We start from the raw sequence: 14,693 nt of genomic DNA, 5'->3' as shown, positions 1-14,693 counted from the left end.
CAAGTAATTCTACTAACCTGCTGAAACGTTTACAAACCGATCTGTTAAGTTGAGGAAGGGAATCAGAGGCAAACAACCTTTCAGACAGAGGCAACTACCAGCCATGGAGACACCAAGGAGGGCCCCCAACAAGAGCATTACACAGTAAGTCATCCAACCGCGAAGGCAAGATTCCTGCCCAGCCAAAACCCAGGAAGAAACTCGGGTTCAAAGTTAGGTAGGTCTTATTTTTGGCCTAAACACTTAGTTTTTTTCCCAAACTGCAATTGTAATGTAGTTTACAAATGACATTCTTTCCATTTCCTTCTAAAAAAGCATTTTTCTTTGTAAGAGGATTAGTAAATACTTTTTACACAGGAAAGCAAAAGAACTAAATTATGCCCTGAAACTGCTGAGTGAATATCCATCCTCACTCAGATGTCTTCGAGCCATTCATAACGCTGTGAGACGATGAAGGGAGACTCAGCAGAAGACAAGGCAAAACAGAAAGCTACACTGTACCTTGAAAACTCACTCACTCTACTTTCGTCCACTGTTAAATAGAAAGGCTGCACAACTCCTATGATTATCCTAAAGAAATCCATGAATATAGTATTCTCTAACATATCCATGAATATTTGTTGCCAAGAATGTTCTGCAGATACTTTAAGAATAAAACGTCCATTAAAATATCTAAGTTTCTCTAACAGCGGACATGGTTGAACAATAAACCAGGTTCAAGATATTCAGATATTTTTCCCTAGTTAGGCAATAGGGAATAAGATATCATGACCGCACACAGTGTGCGTGTGTACACGCGGGGGAAGGAACACTGGAGAGGTCAGAACAGCAACCCCAAGTCTCCCTGTGTCCAGTACCACACGGTGAAATGTTCTTCCTGATTTCACCACTGGGGTGCGCTCCAGCAAGCATCAAAACTCATTTGTTCAGCACATCTGCAGAGCAACACGTTAACTCAATGGAAAGAGTGCCCCAGAACGGGAGCCCAACAAGTTACTCAACTTGTAAGAACAGGCATGTCTTTATCTATAAAACAATGATAATTACCACTTTGGACAGTTATTGTGAAAGCTAAATGGGATAATATACATTAACAAGCTGTGAGTGGGATCAAAATGACTCAAGAATTCTCTCCCCCTAACTTTTCAGAACTGGCTTCCCTCCCACAATTCTCCTGCATCTGAAGGGCTGCATCTAGTTCACCGTCTTAATGTTACCACAGGCCCAACACACTGGCTCCTGAGCACCTCTGCAGGATACACTGGGGCCCTTCCCGACTCGACCTTCCCAACTGCTCACAGGAACAGACGCATAAAAGGAGCTGTTTGTTCTTTCTCTCCAATCTGCCTTGGGGAATTCATAGAAGGCAACCCAGAGAAAACTACTCTATGTGGAAGCTAAGAATTGAAATTGGCAATAATGAGAGGAAGCTTTCCAGGAAAGAGACCTGAGAGAGTCAGGTCCAATCAGCAGACCCAATCAGCTAGGCAGGAAGGGCCTTGTCTGGCTGGTCCTTGCCCACGCGTCAGTACCCTACTTACAGGTCTCTGCCTCGACTTCCTCCTGCCCTCCTCATGCGCCTCCACAGCTCCCACATTCGGCACCAGGTCCTTGGTTAATCCAGCTCTTCACAACCATGGGGTCACAATCAACAGTGCAAGGGGAACAATCCACCCACCCCACTGGATAAATGGTCAGTTCAGTGCACTTAAGCTCATGTCTATCCCAGGGCTTGCCAAGCTCAGCATCTACTCAAAATGCATAGTTCAATGAACAAACCAAGGCGAGCAGAAGAGGTCCAAAAAGGACTCGGCAGGGGAGCAGCAATCAGCCAGCAGCTTAACCAACCATCTGGACAGGCAAGACGAGGCTGGGGGACAGGTAAGGGGACTTCTGGTGGTGTCCCCAGGTGAACGATTACTTAGTCTTTAACATAAGGACAGACACCGAGAGGATGCAGTGGGGAACCGTGTCTCAGAAGCAGAATCCAAGATTTCAGTGGCCAGGGGGGTGGAACCCAGAGGGACATCAAGACCCACTCCAGCAGAGCGGAGGCTGGCCACGCCATTCTGACTGGGCAGAAAGACCAGGAACAAACACCTCCTGCGCCTCTACAACAGGCTAGCACAGACAGAAGATCTGTCTCTGGCTCTAGAACAGTATGACTGAACACTTTAAATCCAACCTTATTGATTTAAAACAGGTACAGTTCTATTATCAGAGTGATAAAGAACAACAAAGATGACATGCTTATCTCTCGAGTGCAGGATGATGTCCCAGACACGATTCTGGTCGGTCTGGGAGGTCGTCCTCCCTTTGAGGAGCCGAGTCCTCTGGTGTGAGAAAGACAGCGGCCTGTCCACAGGAGAGACCCACGGCCCACAGGGCTCTGTTCACTCACACTGCACAGCCGCACAGCTCCAGTGATCAGCCCAGGTGAGTATGATGTACAGCGGGGAGGCACGTGCATTCACAGAGAGCCTTGCTCTGGGTCTGCACACTCTCCAGACCTTCCAAGATCACAGCCCAGGGATTAGACCTCTGACTTGGAAGGAACCGTGAGCAGCCATGTGCCAGGAGACTGGGGACCCAAGCTAAGCAAAGAAAGGGGGAGCGGCCTGATTCGTGGCCTGGAAGAGCCTACCCAAGCCGGCTTTCAGCAGGCCCTGGAAGTGACCACAGAAAAACCAACGGCCAGGCTGGACAGAGCAGAGATCGTCTTGAGCGGTCCCTCCCCCACCACTGGCAAGCAACGAGCTTCCCGTGGGACACAAGGCCACACCCCAGCACAGCTGTGCAGGAAAGCCAGGAGGAAGCGAGCTCCTCTGCGGTGCAGAAACACACTTCCAGGGCCGGCTCACCGAGCCTGAGGGATTTTACACCAGTGCTGTCCAAACCCCAACAGAACACCCAACTCCTTCCTCGTCCTCCCAAAGCCAGGGCCCCATCCTGCGCATCCTTTCAAATGCTTTGAAGAAGGAACAGCTGCGCTGCCTCTACCTCCTCAATTCCCTTTTACCCACTTGGGTCTCAGTCCTTGGCCAGCCACTTGGTCTGGTCCTCTCACCCTCCCTCTCCAGCACCCTTTGAGTCCACTTTAACCACCACTTTTTCTGTGAAGCACCCCCAAGACGGAGTGCTCACAGCCCTCTCCAGCCCTCACCACCACAGGCAGCACTTCCTATCCTCCTGGTCTACCTTGCTGCTCCCCAACTGCTTTTTAACTCCTAAACACAGCAACTGTTTCATGTCTACTGTCCTATTGCTACCTTCAATCCCAGGGCCCCAAAAACAGAAACACAAAGCTTCATTAATAAATGACCAAAGGCTAAGTGTATCTTTCACGCTGCTAGAATCAACTCAACTTTCCCCACTAAGTAAGCTGCTCTAAGAATTTACCTGCTCAGGTCCTGGCCTCAAGGAAGGGTCCCATGTCCCTTTTCTTCCTGGGCAGTATGAGCTGTTAGCCTCAGATAAGCTCCCACAGGAAAGAAAAAGATGCCTTATTTATACCCAAACCTAGAACGACAGTTCCCTGAGGAGCTCCAAAACTCAGTAACTTCTCTATTTAGTTTCACTTTCTGTAGGAAAACAACACCCACAGTGAAGGTTTAGTTCAGGTTGGGGAACATTTTCTGCCAGGACCAGTGGGTATTTATAATAAAATCTGTGGGGCAAACAAAACGATCAACTTAAAAATTAGTCTGCAATAGATTGATTGAATTTCAAGTCCCAGCCGGAGGCTGCCCTGTACGGCCTGCGGGCCAGGTGTTCCCTGCCTGGTTTGGACACCAGAACCTCTTCCTGAGGGATGCACAAACGTCCCCAGCATTCTTCAATCCAGCAGGGACAGTGAAAGCCTTTCCTGTAGGTTATGGGATAAATCTGAGCCACAGGAGCCCACTCTACCTTTCTGATCTAAAAAAAAATGTAAATTAACACAACTTCTGAGCTCCACTGTGTTTTGTTTTGTTTAAGATTTTATTTTTTATTGGAAAGTCAGATATACCAAGAGGAGGAGAGACAGAAAGATCTTCCGTCCAATGATTCACAGCCCAAGTGACCGCAATGGCCAGAGCTGAGCCGATCCAAAGCCAGAAGCCCAGAGCCTCCTCCGGGTCTCCCACATGGGTGCAGGGTCCCAAGGACCTGGGCCATCCTCGACTGCTTCCCCAGGCCACAAGCAGGGAGCTGGATGGGAAGCAGGGCTGCTAGGATTAAAACGGAGCCCATATGGAATCCTGCTGCGTGCAAGGGGAGGACTTTAGCTGCTAGGCTATCGCACCAGGCCCTCCACTGCATTTTAAACTAATGATCTTACTGCAATAACACGGGGAGTGAGGGGAATGTATTCAGAACCATAAATACAAGTACAGTAATTCTGTGCACAACATGAGACAATAGAAAGAAGCTATGCAAATTTTAAAAACTGAAAGGCAGCCCTCAAAACCCTTGCCTGGAAAATCTTGATGATGGGAGCATCAAGGACAGTTGGCACTGTGCAGTTGATTTCTAACTCAACTCCACGTGTGACCTTGGGATGTCCCATCACTTGTCTCATTTCTAGACCTGTCCTATGGGAATGGCACCTGTCCCCTCACCCAGACAGACCAATATGAACAACCATCAACCTGCCTAATTAATGTGCTGGGATCTCCACTTGAACAGTACATTCCAGTCCTGCAACCCAACTCCAAGAGAAATATGTAAGCAGACGTTGAAGACAGATTTCCTTAAGGGAATGGTTTTATAAATCTGCAAAGCAATGGAACAGGATTATAAATTAACAAGTTGATTACATAAGTCTTGACAACCCAGGCTGGGAAGTACACTTTGATAAACACGCTGATAAAGACCAATTTGGGATGGGACAGGGCGCCCCAAGCCCTGTGAGGAACGCCTGGCAGGGGCCTTTTCAGTGTGAAGATTCAACAATACGCCTGGCCGCTTGCAGGTCCACCACCACCGGCTAGCCAGTCTGCACCTGACCTCTGATTACAATCTAGAACACATGCCCCGGGCTTTGCCGCCTCTTTCACAGACTCGGAGAACGCTCTCCAAGGAACCGAGCGGGAGACACCAGCCTGACAATTCCAAAGTTCCCAAATCGTCACCGGTCTACAGATACAATCATCTCACTGCCAAGTTCTCCCCCCTCCCCTCCCCCAGGGCTGCGCCCGGCCCGAACTCCTTACGAAGCTCCTAGAGCGTTATCTGATCCAACTGCGAGGAATCGCCCAGGAAAAACAAATAAAACCAGAAATTAAGCCTGCTAACTGCGCCGAGATCCCAGTCCGAGCGAGACAGGAGAGGGTAGGGCTTCCTCCCCTCGCACACTCCCCCACCCCCCCAAAAAAAAACTGTTCCAGAAAAGAACTCAACAGGCGATGACTACGGAGAAGAACGCAGGCTTCCCAACCAGAAAAATTCTAGCTGTCCCTCGGGATGGCCCTGTTCCTCCTCCTCCCTCACCCCGCTCCCCTTTCTCCGCGGACAACAACATCCCCCCCCACCCCGGTTCCATTGCAAAAAAAAAAAAAAAAAAAAAAAAAAAGGCTGCAGTCGGGGTCGAGGCACCCCTCCGCGCTGCGGTCCCACGTCTCTCCATGTTCCGCTCGGGGAAGGGAGAAGCACCCCCCGAGCTGCCCCGACCTCCCCGCTCCGCTCGGGCCCGCTCCGGGGCGGGGCGCGGGGATGCGGGCGCCTCCCCGAAGGTGCCGCAATCCCGCCGCGGCCGCAAGGGCAGGGCCCGCCCGCCGCAGGGACGCCGGCCGCTCGGGGGCCGGTCCCCCCCCCATCGCCGCCCAGGCCCGCGGCCGCCGCGTCCTCCCCGGACGAGCGCACAACTTACTTTCCGCCCTCGGCGGCGGCGGCGGCCCGTCCGGCCCCGGGCGTCCGGTCCCGGAGCGACCAGCGGAGGTGGCGGCTGACGAGGCCGGCCCGGACACCCCTCATCCCCGACGCCGCCGCTCCCCGGGCCGCGCGCGCCCCCCGCCGCCCCGCCGGCCCAGCTCGCCCTCCTTTACCTCAGCAGGACGGCGGCCGTCCGTCCGCAGCGGCCGCGGCGCCGACAACTCCCTCCCGGCCGCCGAAGCCCCGCACCCAGCGTTTATCATAATACCGAGCGGGCGGGAGGGCGGGCAGGCGGGCGGCCGGCCTCGGGGAGGAGGGCGGGCCCCGAATGGCGCCTGCGCGGCGCGCGCGTCACCGTGACGCGAACTCCGGGGCGGGGCTTCGGGGGCGGGGCCCGAGGAGGGCGGGGCGCACCTGCAGGCGGCCCGAGGGCGTCGGAGCAGACGGCGTTGCGCGTGGGACCCCAGGAAACAAGTGGGGCTTGCGGGGCGAGTGACGGAAGGAAGTCGGGGGGGACGCTAGAGGGGGAAGCCCCAGCGACGCGGGAACAATGGCCCGGGAAAAGTAGTGGTAGCCGTCGGTGCAGATGAGAGGGTAGGAAGCCCGCAGCCTTAGGGGCACGAGGTGCTCGCTCCAACTAGCGCCCAGCGACCAAGGAGGAAGTTCTGTTATGTGCACACAAATACACAACATTATTTTTACTCTCGTTTCTTCTATCTGGGCCCAATGTGAAAGAATTTTACTGACTTTTGTGGCTCTTTGAGGAGAAAAGCCCAGTATCTGTCACATAGCCTTTGCAGTGTCTCAGCCAGACACTGGCCAGGCCTGGTGGTCCCTGGAAGCAGCGCGGGAAGCATGGACGAGCCTGCAGTCGGGGATTGCTCGGGAAAGGGGAGTGCGTGGTGTGTGGAACGAGGACGCCCACCTGCCACCTCTGGAAGCTGGACACTCACGGGAGGTTCCTCTCGTGGTTCCTCACACAGCCAACGAGCCAGAAGACAGCAGGCAGGCGTCTGCAACCCCATTTTCCCTTTCTGACCTCCCCAGAAAGGACGGCGCAAGGAAGGCCACAAGCGGGAAAGAGCAGTTCCAACTCCCAGCGAGTTGGCTTGAATTCTCCGGATGGAAAGGGTAAATCGAGCCATTCTTTGCGGATCTTTCTGATGACCCACAACATGTCAGACGCCTGTCCTTCCAGGCTCTTATGCTTCTTCAACTTTGTCCTGAGGATCACGGGGAGGTGGGCATGAGCGGTTGGGAGGCAGTGTGGCTGTCAGAATAACAAGCAAGGTTTACTATGAAGGCGCCATGGGAATGAGAGTGGGCACACGGGACAGCGTCCGGCTGAGCCTCCGGCACCGTGGGAAAGTCTGACACGTATCAAAGCTCTAACCAGAAGGGCTCCTCACTTGGATCTGTGAGATTCGTTTTGGGGGTTGTTGGAAAGCAGGAAGACCACACACTTTTTGTGTTAGAGAAGGTATTGCTTCCCTGTCCAGGGAACCCTATAGTCAAGTGAATGGGGGACAGTACCACGCTGGTGGCTCCCAAGGGAATTGTGGTTGAAGTTTCCACTCTGGGAGCCCCCAGACATAACAGGAACCACAGAACAGTAACCATGATCTATAAGAGTATTTATGTTGCTGCTGTGTAACTCAACTTCTGAATAGATTCTTGCAGGAAATGAGAACATCAGAATAGCAAAACAATAAGCAAACGGGGGGGGGGGGAAGGGGGGAATAAGGAACCGATTTAAAATAAACTCAACTGTTTCTTACAAAGAGGGAGACAGAGTTCCAGCCACATGGTAAATCATTTCTTTATTTGCAATTACTTACTGGGATGCTACAGTATGGCGGGGATGAACATGACCCATTTTTGTGTACCATAAATGTGGCAATAGAATCTGATTATACTTGGGCAATATTTTTTAAAAATGAAGTGCCAACTAATATGTTACGGCTTTCCTTTATATTTAAGCAAATGTGCTTATTTTAATGAAGGACCCCCCTTTTCCAGACTGCCCTAGGCTTTCTTTTTTCTGACACACTCTGCTTTTTTTTTTTTTCACATTAGGTCTTTTTACAGACCTGAAAGAAGCTTTAATTAGATATACAGAACTGTACAAAATGACAAGATGGAACATGTAGGCTTGCCTGACCAATTCTGAAACTCAAAAATCTCAAAAATAACATCATGCCACCAATTTAAGAAAAAAATTCCTTATTGGAAGGAAACCAGAGCAGGTGCTGCAAATTAATCAAGATGTGACCATCATGCGGATTTTTGGAGAATTGCCATCATCATCTGGAGACACACACCCCAATATCAGCAAGTACAGCAAGGTGCTATTCTCTAGATATTGCTAGTTTTCATGATTTTTTTAATCAACTGGCTCACTCCTCAGGTCCCACCACAACAGCCAGGGCTAGCTACACCAGGACAAACTAGAATGCAGGAGCTCCATGTGGGTTTCTGGAGTGGACGGCAGAACTGCAGCACTCAGGCCGTCAGCTGCTGCCTCTGGGGTGAGTTATCAGGAAGCTAGAATGGAGGTGGAGGACAAACCCACCTGACACTCACTCCAATCTGGGATGCAGAGGTCCTTTAGGTATCCAGTGGGAACAAAACAGCCAAGTCTGGGAGGTGTGCAAAAACACATTCCAAGCAGCATGGAAACCTGCTTCACCACAGTGCTTGCCCCATCAAACTTCTTTGCATGAATTAAGAACATTTGTAAACAGGGAGATTTAAAATTTCTGCTTTTAACAGTTTCATTGGACCATAATTTTCATGCCATAAATGTGCTCATAAATAATGCATGAGCAGGGCCCGGCGCGGTGGCGCAAGTGGTTAAAGGTCCTCGCCTTGCACGCCCGGGATCCCATATGGGCGCCGGTTCTAATCCCGGCAGCCCCGCTTCCCTTCCAGCTCCCTGCCTGTGGCCTGGGAAAGCAGTCGAGGACGGCCCAAAGCTTTGGGAACCTGCACCCGCGTGGGAGACCCGGAAGAGGCTCCTGGCTTCGGATCGGCATAGTATCGGCCGTTGCGCTCACTTGGGGAGTGAATCATCGGACGGAAGATCTTCCTCTCTGTCTCTCCTCTCTCTGTATATCCGCCTTTCCAATGAAAAAATAATAAAAAAATAAATCTTTAAAAAAAAAAATAATGCATGAGCAGTTCGATGATTTTGTTTTTAAAGTAAATTTATAGTTACTCTCTCCCTAACCCACTTCTGCCCTGCTTGCCTCAACCCCCAATGTTCTCTCCCATCATGACCTCTACCCCTGAGTAGCACTAATCAGGCTTTGCACCTCGACAGATTTCCTTTGCTAATAATGTCACTTCCCAGGAATTCTGCAGCGAGTCTTCTCTCACGCCTGGCTTATTTCACTTAGCCTCGTTTCTCCATGTTGTAGCACGCATTGACAGGTCAGTCCTTTTGATCGCTGAATAATATTTCAGAGCAAAAATAAGTTGTCGATTTTCTTTATCCATTCACCAAGTGACAAATATTTCACTTGTTTCCTAATTTTTTTTTGTTAGTTGAATGATATGGTTATAAATATTTACAAAAACTCTTAACAGGGCACAGTTTCATTTCTCTTGGGTATATTTCTGAGTAAAATTACCGAAGAGTTAAGTAATTTCATTAACGTCACATTCCGAGGAACTGACACATTGCTTGTGAAGTGACTGTATCAATTTGCATTTTCATCAGCAGCCTATCAGGGTTTTAGTTTCTCCAAATCCTTGCCAACACTTGGCATTTAGCTTATCACCGTTCCATTAAATGTGTGGTAGAATCTCAGCATTTGAATTTGCATTTCCAAATGTATAATGATGTTGATCATCTTGTCATTCATTCATATGTTTTCATCTTTTCAGACATTCATGTGTTTTCTTTAACTAAATATCTGCTCAAAATCTTTTGCCCATTTCTGTTATTTTTTTAAACAAGTTAGGGGCAGAACTAAGGTTTTATAAAAAAAAAAATTTAAATTTCTTTTTATTTCTTTGAAAGATGGAAATAAAGAGAGACAGAGGTCTTCCATCTGTTGGGTTACTGCCCAAAAGCTTGCAGCTCTCAGAGCCCAGCCAAGCCAAGCCTGGAACTCCAAATGAATCTTCCACTGGACCGTAGGGCCCCAACTATTGAGCCATCACTGCTGCTGCTTCCCACCATGTACATTGGGACAATAAAGAAGGGAGCTGGGACTTGAACCCAAACATCCCGATATGGGAAGCGATGACTTCAAGCAGCATTTTAACCGAGGCACCAAGCATCCACTCCTTTTGCTTGTTTTTAATTTCTTAGGTATTTGGGATCCAATTTCATTAGTTTCCGTACATAATGTAAGGTGAGGATTTTTAATTTATGTTTTGTTTTACTTTTTATCTTTTGCATACATGGCGCTGTCTGGCCTAGATGGACTTGGTGCATGGAGCTGATAATAACAGGTGTGGACTCTGACTGATAGTCAGAAGCTGAAGTTTATTACTGGCATATGGGATAAGGGCGGAGGTACTGAGCTGATCAACAAACCACATCAACTGTTTCTATACTTTTGTTTGCACCTCCTCTTGTTTTGTATACTCCACCAAGTGCTCTCATTCCCATGCTGTCCACTCAGCTGTTCTCATACAAATGACATTCATTTCGTTATAGGGATGGTACACACTCAGTTCTCATACAAAGGATATCCAATCAGTCACACAAATGGCATCCATCCAGCTGTTCTACAAATGCTATCCTATCAGTTGTAATCCTGTGCTCGCTGACCTTCTAGGGTTACAATGTCCTTCTACACATATGGATATCCAGTAGCTTCAAAATCATTTTTGCTTTCTTTTCTCAACAGGATTGCCCTGGCACTGTGTTGAAGCTCAATTTGTATGTTGTAAGGATTTTCTGGTCTTCCTGTTCATTTTCATTGTTTGACGTGACTGTCCTCATGCAATGTTACACAGTCCTGACACTACTGTTTTACAGAAAGTGTATTTTTTTAAAGTGTATTTTCTTTTATCTATCAAAAATTATAGATGTTTGTGGGGTACTATCGGATGCACATATATACATCTACGTAGGTGTATCTTAAGTCCAATTGTAACATTTAAAACGAGCAGGGAAAGTTACCCAATTATTCTTCTGCAAAAGAGTTTTACTGCTTTAGGCACATTTGATTTTCAATGTATACTTTAAGATAAGTTTGTCATTTTTATAGAATTTTTTAAATCAAAACTGTACTGCATATATACATCAATTTAGGGAACGCTGGCAACTCATCAATGAGTCTTTCTATCCATTAACTTGGTCTGTCTTCCTATTTTGATCTTTCAACATTTTGTAGCATGTGACATTACTAACTCATTTCTTAGTTCTGGTCATTGTAGTATTTTTTAAAATATTTTTTTAAAAAAAGATTTCTGTGTTTATTTCAAAGGCAGAATTACAAAGTGAAGAGACAAAGAGAAATATCTTCCATCCAGTTCACTCCCCAAATGGACACAACAGCCAGAATTGAGCCAATCTGAAGCCAGAAGCCAGGAACTTCTTCCAGGTCTCCCATATGGGTACAGGAGCCCAAGGACTTGAGCCATCCTCCACTGCTTTCCTAGGCCACAAGCAGGGAGCTAGAGAAGAAGTGGAACAGCTGGGACACAAACTGGAGCCTGTTTAAGATGCCTGTGCAGCAAGGTGGAGGAATAACTTGTTGAACCATTGCATCAGCCCCAAAAGATTTATTTGCAAATAAGGACAATTTCATAAATGATGAAATTTCTCTTTTATAAAATTTTACTTTTTAAAACACTATATGCTGGCTCATTCCCAAAGTAGCTGCAACAACTAGAACTGAGCCAATCTGAAGCCAGGAGCTTCTGGATTTCCTGTGCAGTTGCAAGGTCCCAAGGCTTTGTGCCATCCTTTACTGCTTTCCCAGGACACAAGCAGGGAATTGGAAGGGAAGTGGAGCAACTGGGACACAAACCAGTGCCCATACAGGATTCTGGCATGTGTAAGATGAGGACTTTAGCCACTAGGCTATCATGCTGGGCTCTATATAGTCTTTTATATTAACCTACATATTAATATTTCTGTTGCTTTTTAAAACATTTCTATGGATTCGAGTTTTTATTTGTTGTTATTGCCTTTTAGACAGAAAGATTTTCTTAAACCTTTCTTTAAGGCATATGTGCTATAGCGCAACAGATTCTGTCCTAATCTTGGAATATATTTATATCTTTATTGTTTATGATAGTTCTGAAGTTGAGAGCTTGGTCTTTTAATGTGTTGGTACACTTTATATTAATTCACAAGTCTTTAAAACTGCTTTCCGTTAAATTGGATATATTTTTTTAAAAAAGAGTTCTTTTTCTTGGAAAGTCAGATTTACAGAAAGGAGAGACAGAAAGATCTTTCATCTACTGGTTCTCACCTCAAGTATCTGCAGTGGCTGGAACAAGATCTGATCAGAAGCCAGGAACCAGGAGCTTCCTCTGAGTCTCCCATGCAGGCGCAGGTCCCAAGGCTTTGGGTCATCCTTTATTGCCTTCCCGGACCACAAGCAGGGAGTTGGAAGGGAAGTGGAGGCACCAAGATACAAACAGGTACCCACAGGGGATCTTGGCACATGCAAGGCAAGGACTTTAGCCACTAGGCTATTGAGTCGGGCTGGCCCAAGTTGGATCATTTTTATTTGTCATCACGTTCACTGATTAGTCCTTCTACTGTTTCAATTCTGCTATTGGGTCCACATAATACATTTTCATTTTGGTAGTAGTACTTTTAATGGTTGAATTTTCTTTTTTGTTCTTGTAAGATGTTTCCATTCAGTGTATTTAGCCTGGTAGTGCGGACACCAATTAAGATGCTTACGTTCCACAGCGGAGCATCTAGACATGAGTCCTGGCTCTAGCTTCTGCCTCCAGCTTCCTGTTAATGGAAACCCTAGGAGGCACTGCTGATATTTCAAGCAGTGGGATCCCTGTCACCCAGGGGGATACCTGGCTTAAGTTTCTGGTAGCCTCAATGGCCAGAGTTGCACTGATCCAAAGCCTGGAGCCAAGAGCTTCTTCTAGGTCTCCCATGCGGGTGCAGGGTCCCAAGGCCATCATCTACTGCTTTTCCAGGCCACAAGCAGGGAAAGTGGAGCAGCTGGGATACGAACCAGTGCCCATATGGAATCCCCCAGCTCATACAAGGTGAGTCACTAGACTATTGGGCCGGGCCCTCAGGTTCTTTTTGATAAATCTAATATCTCCACTTTCTTTTATAAATAGTACCTTGCCAAAACTGAATGCAGAATCTATCTCCCCCGACCTCCTCAGGATGTGCAGCAGTTGTCTCTGCTCACTTGTTTTGTCCTTAATTGTAGTTTGTAGTCTGGCTTCCTTCTATTTGCTCCTGTGCCTTAGAGCTCAATAGTTAGCCAATGATTGGGCAGACATTGACCTTAAATCCATAGTGTGTCCATGTGCCTGTATTGAAAAGCAAGGAGTTTTTCTAGTCTACAAATCAGCTTTTGCTTTCCACCAAACCCTTTTGTACATAGGTGTGCCTTCTCAGCTGGTCAGGAATGCATACAAAGCTTATCTAGTTTGTCAGTGTTGCAGAGTGCAAGCGAGATCATGCCGGACATGTCTAAGGTTTATCAAGTAGTCTTTATTGACCAAACTTGGTGGTAACAGGGTCCACTAGAAATAGCAAATCCCAAGTTCAGACAGCGATCCAGTCAATTGTTACCCCAAGAAGAACAATTGGTTATTACCCTGAAGTCCATCTGTTAAGCTAAAGACCTATGTCCCAGCTTCCCCAGCACTATAGTAATCCTAAGAGACATGCAATGAATAACTTGGACACACTTACAAAGCTGCAAACATTCACCTTTCCCCGGCTTCTCTGCCCACATTCCATTTTGGCTAGGCCTCACCTCTCCTGGAACTCCCAATAGTACACAAATTAGAAATACAAAGCATCTTAGCATTGCTGTCTTCACTGACCTGCCCAAGTAGTGAACAGAGGGTGAGGAATACAGACACACAAGGGCCATGCTCAGGAGATACCTGTCCTCAGAGTCTGTCCTGGTCAAGAGTCAGAGTGCTAGAGTGACAGAAGCACACTACCAAGAGAGCAAGCCCCTCCCTATCATGAGCCTTTATAGGGCCTCGCGAGGGGAGTGGTTACACAACAGTGCAATACCGCCCCCTGTGAGGTTCCAGGTGATGGTAGGGGAGCATCACAGGTGGGCAGCAGGGAACACCTATGTGGGGGAGGGGAGTGGCTTCCAAGCTCGTGACCCTGAACTAGCTGCCTACCTCACTATAGTCAGTTACTTTTTTGCATTCCTTGGCTCTTCTCTTTATATTTCTATAGATCTGTTTACTTTTTTTTTATCTAGTTGGGAAGGCAGAGTGATGGGGAAAGACAGAGAGAAATGGATCTCTCATCCACTGGTTTACTATCCCAGATGGCCCCAATGGCTGCAGTTTGGACAAGCCAAAGCCAAAGCCAGGGTGGCAGGAGCCCAAGTACTTGGGCCATTGTTTCCTGTTTTCCCAGATGCATTAGGAAGGAGTTGGATCATAAATACTATAGCTGGTGTTGGTACTGGCACTCCATAGTGGAATTTGGTATTGCAAGTCATGGCTGATTTATTTTTGACTCCACCAATAACAGCTTCAGATTGGCCAAGCTTTATATTTCTCTCTTTGCTTCCAACCTTGTTTACTGCTTGTATCAACAATGCCATGGGGCATGGATTTGTACCCTTCACTATGAATCGTACTGATTCCCTTTGAAAGTAACACTACTGGTTTTCATAGCCAGTTATACCCCGTAA

The 14,693-nt window shown here is 47.7% G+C and overlaps 1 protein-coding gene across 1 annotated transcript in view; it reads right to left on the bottom strand.

The window, feature by feature from the left end:
* The window catches only part of SNRK (SNF related kinase), a 44,356-nt gene extending 38,221 nt beyond the window's left edge, over positions 1-6,135 (bottom strand). The window contains exon 1 of the mRNA XM_040994316.1: positions 6,027-6,135. The gene's annotated coding sequence lies outside the window, so the exon portion shown is untranslated. The remainder of the gene's footprint in view (positions 1-6,026) is intronic.
* Between the last annotated feature and the right edge of the window lie 8,558 nt (positions 6,136-14,693).

Source organism: Ochotona curzoniae, unplaced genomic scaffold (assembly GCF_017591425.1).
Source record: "Ochotona curzoniae isolate NIBS_2020 unplaced genomic scaffold, NIBS_Ocur_1.0 contig_908, whole genome shotgun sequence".
Taxonomy (NCBI): Eukaryota; Metazoa; Chordata; class Mammalia; order Lagomorpha; family Ochotonidae; genus Ochotona; species Ochotona curzoniae.
Note: the sequence above shows the minus strand (reverse complement) of the source record. Positions and strands in the feature narration are given on the sequence as shown.